This window comes from Crocodylus porosus, unplaced genomic scaffold (genome assembly GCF_001723895.1).
Source record: "Crocodylus porosus isolate Cpor-Errol unplaced genomic scaffold, CroPor_comp1, whole genome shotgun sequence".
Taxonomy (NCBI): Eukaryota; Metazoa; Chordata; order Crocodylia; family Crocodylidae; genus Crocodylus; species Crocodylus porosus.
The window spans coordinates 62,385,920-62,390,567 of record NW_017728950.1 but is presented as its reverse complement, the minus strand read 5'-3'; positions in this window follow the sequence as shown (position 1 = coordinate 62,390,567).

The window sequence follows — 4,648 nt, the reverse complement described above, 5'->3', positions numbered from 1 at the left end:
GCCGTCACCTGTCTCCAGCCTTTAACTACAAATCTTTTCATAATTCCTGGTAAGTCTCTCTTCCAAAAATTTTCAGTGCTATGTTCACTTTGTCAGACAGCTTTACTTATCTACACTATGAGATACCAAAACAGAAAACAATAATAATGAAGTAAGTTTTAAATTCAGGACACCATGTCAGCTTCATTATTAAAGAGCAATTTACTGGATCAGACTCACAAAGAAAGATACAGACAAGTTTTAGAACCCAGTGATTCAAGGTGGAGTTTGTATAAATGATGGACATATGGAAATAGCAGTAATATTCCACCTAACTAGCTATACAAATGCATTGATTCCTACACTATACCTACCTATATTTGAATATATTTTATAGATGGGAGAGGCATATAGTCTGAGAACTTGCAATAGAATGAATTAATCAGATTTTTTTGGCCATTCAGAAGCTATCATAAATTAAATCTTAGCACATCAGCATCAGAGCAGCATTTTTCTAGAGAGAAAAAAATCTTCAAAACACAACAATGGTTCCCCCAAAAACTTAAATCTCTAGCTGTGCATCTTTGTCTAGAGTCAAACATGGGTTTTGTGGCAAATGAATTACACACACATGCTTGCATAGCCAAAAAGCACTTAACTACAACTTTAAACATCTGTATACAAAACATTAAGAAGATTAGGAAAGTAAGATACGGCTAGAGGTCTGCAGGCACAGCTAACATCATGATGTTTGCATGTAAAGCACTGCCAGCTCTACTGCCTGTGCCAGGATGGAACTAAAGCAGGAGACTCAGACCTGAAGTTACTTAGAAGTATATTAATTTACTACTTGCATTGAGGCAGTGAAAATAAATGTCTTCTCAGTTTTCATAGTCTAGAGTTATTATTATATTTTGCCAAAATGACATTTATTTTCAAAAACACACACAGAATTAAATACTGGCTCTATCTGAGGTCATTGAGAATTATCATGGATTTGAATACAACCAGGATTTCAGGCCTGCTATTTTAATTCAACAGTTTTCATTTTATTCAGAATATTTCTCCAAAGCAAAATCTCAAAACTAATAAGATCCTAAGCAAAGTGTAGAAACATACTAATGTCTAACTAATCTCTGGTCACAAGAGTTGGTAAGCTTCCACTGTGAATGTTATCATGAATCTAGGTCCCCAGTGTTCATCTACAGAGGTGCTTTGTGCCAGGTATTGACACAAAGTGGTCCTAAATCTGGCAATTCCAGCCACTAAATGATCTCCCATTTGTAAGGGGAACTTCTGGAGGTGGAAACTGCATATAGATTTTGCCATTTAAAAGTGGGCTCAACAGGGGGCTTGACATGGAACTATAGCCTGATGAGCTGAACTTCCGTTCCTGGTCAATTGATAGAAACTAATTAAAATACAGGATTATCCAACATGTGAATAGATAGGATTTGCCAGGGAAAGAGTCAATCTGGCTTTTTGTGAGGGAAATCATGCTTCATCAGTTTATTAGAGGTTTTTCGAGGCCTCAACAAATATGTGGATCAGGGTGACCCACTTGATATAGCAGACCTGGAACTTCAGAAAGCTTTTGATTAAGTTCCACAAAGGCTCCAAGTGAAACTTGGTTTTCACGGCATTAGAGGCAAAATCCACATATGGATCAGTAGCTGGCTGAAAGACAGGAAACAAAAGTATTCAGCTGTCACAAGGGAGGGATGTAAGTAGTATGGTGTCCCTCCACGCAGGGTCTGAGTTGTCTAATACATTCATAAATTATTAGGAAAAGGGGGGTGGGGAGAGTACAATGAGAGGGCCAAATTTGTGGAGGACAGTTTGTGCAGGATGGTAAAAACAAAACTGACCAAAGAACTACAGAAGGATCTCATCTGGAGATGAGAGACAAGGTAAATGTATATACCTAGACTTCCAAAAGGCTTTTGATCTAGTATCCCACGATATCCTTGTGGGAAAACTGGAAGATTGTGGGTTCAGTTGCTCGATGGTTCAGTGGGTGGGAAACTGGCTAGGGTAGGACCCAAAGAGTTCTCATGAACAGATCTGTGTCATCCTGGCGCAAAGTGGTCAGTGGTGTCCCTCAGGGGTCCGTGCTTTTCAACATCTTTATCAATGATTTGGATGGGGGAGTGAAAAACTCACTGGCCAAGTTCACAGACGACAAAGTTATGGGGCAGTGTGGCCATGCCAGAATATATGTTGCAGATACAGGCAGACCTGGACAGGCTCAAGAGCTGGACAGACCAGAACCAGGTGAAGTTTAACATTTCCAAGTGTAAGGTGCTCCATCTAAGGGCAGACAACCCTCAGCATATATACAGGCGCAGTGGTGACGGCTTGTCTTGCACCATGGCCAAAAGGGACCTAGGGGTAATGATTTACGATTGCATGAATATGAGCCATCAGTGCAATGTGGTGTCCAGCAGGGCAAACAACACGCTGGCATGCAGCAACTGATGCACCTTGTGTGAAACCAAGGAAGTAATACTCCCGCTGTACTCAGCACTGGCTAGACTGCAGCTGGAGTACTGCATCCAGTTCTGGGCACCGCACTTCAATAAAGACATGGCAAAACTTGAGAGGGTCCAGAAAAGAGCCACCTGTATGATCAGGGATTTGCAAGGCAAGCCATATAAGGAGAAGCTGAGGGACCTGGGCCTCTTTAGCGTAAAAAAGAGAAGATTGAGAGGGGACTTGATAGCAATTTACCGCTATATCAGAGGAGTGCATCAAGAGCTTGGTGAACAATTGTTCACTAGGGCACCCCCAGAGAAGATCAGGACCAATGGACCGAACTCCTGGAAGGCCGCTTTAGGCTTAATACCAGGAAAAACTCCTTCACAGTCATGGTGTCCAGACTGTGGAATAAGCTCCCTCCAGAAGTGGTGCAGTCACCTACCCTGGTGATTTTCAAGAGGAGACTGGACAGTCACCTCGCTAGGGTAACTTGGACCCAGTTGTCTTCCTGCCTAGAGTGGGGGGGCTGGGCCTGATGATCTGCAAGGTCCCTTCCAGCCCCTAACTATCTATGAATAACACTGAGTGAATGGGCAACAATTAAACTAAATTTGCTGAGTGATGCACATGGGGGAAAAATAACCCAAGATGCACATACAGAAAATGACATGCATTTTCTGTTACTGTTCAAGAAAGATGTTGGAATTACTGCAGAGAGTTCCCTGAAAAACCTCAGCCCAGGTGCCAATGTTAGGAATTACTGAGAAGGGGACTGAGAGCAAGATGGGAAATGTCATATGCCACAGTAGCTATTTATGGTACTCCCCCACACCTTGAATACTGCACGCAGTTCCAGCCTCATCTGCCTCCATAAAGATATACTAGAAATAGAAAAGGTCTCTCATATAATACTAGAACTCAGGGGCATAAAATGAAACTATTAAGAAGCAGGTATAAAACAAACTAAAGTTCTTTTTTGCAAAGTGTGGTGCTCATTGTCACAGGATGTTTTAGAGGCAATTTAACCAGGTTCAAAAGAAGATCCGTAATAGGTCCATCACTGGGTATTAAACATTATAGAATGGTGTATAACTTACCAATTCTTCTTCAGTCTCTAAATGTTGGAAGCTGCCACGTAAGAGGGACAGGAGAATGTTCTGTCTGGATAGGCCCTACATGTATAGTCTTCCCCTTAATATCTGCTCTCTGCCACTGTGAAATACACAGTACTGAGCTTCATAGATTTGTGGCTTTACCTAGTGTGGCACTTTTGGTTATGTTTCATAGCACTTCTACTGCCACCCTTCCTTTTGACTGCCAGTGCATGGATGGGCCTGATCAGGATGCCCTCTTCATTTTCACTGCACCACAGTTTCCTGTGGAGATATTCACAGTTGATACAGTTGGGAAAAAGACCCTAAAGTTTAGCCCAATGCAAAGCCTGCTCAGGATCAAGGAAATATAATACTCTTTAGCCATAAAAGATACTCTGGTCCTATGAGTATCTGCTACTCCAAGTTAACAGATGCTACTAAGTTTCCTGCAACTACAGTATTCGTGGAATCAGAAAGCACAGACATTTAAAGCCATCAGTACATCCTTTGTTTGCTTGTGAACATCTCGCTCTCCTGTAACAAAGAGTTTGAGATATACCCACATCTACTGTTTCCTTTTGAAAAGGAATCATTCCCTTCCCTCCTCCAGTTGCAATTTAAAAAAAACTGAACCTTGAGGGATAATAAAAAGAACAATGATTATCCTTACTAACAGGAAACAATTGAAAAGTACAAGTACAGTATAAGATTTAAACTGTCCAAGATCTGTGACAAGGATTGTGGTCTGCTTCCTTCAACAGTGAGAAATGACTAACCTTAAAATGTAGTTACAAATAATCTATTTGGTTAGTTGCACATCTGTACTTCTACGGAAAACTCCAATTGAGTTCTCCAGTATTAAATCACAGTTCTTTTTACAATGTAAGAAACCACCCCACCACTGGGTATGTTTCCATTAAACGATCGCTGCTGTAAGTCATCATAACACTACCACAGAAAGACTGAAAGATTTATTACAGCCTTATCAAGTTCTGGAACAGCCTGAATCTCTCAGCATTATGGATGAAAAATTGATAGGAGTTCTATGATCTAAAATATTTCATTCTGTTCGATGCCAGGTCAAGATTACCCCTGGT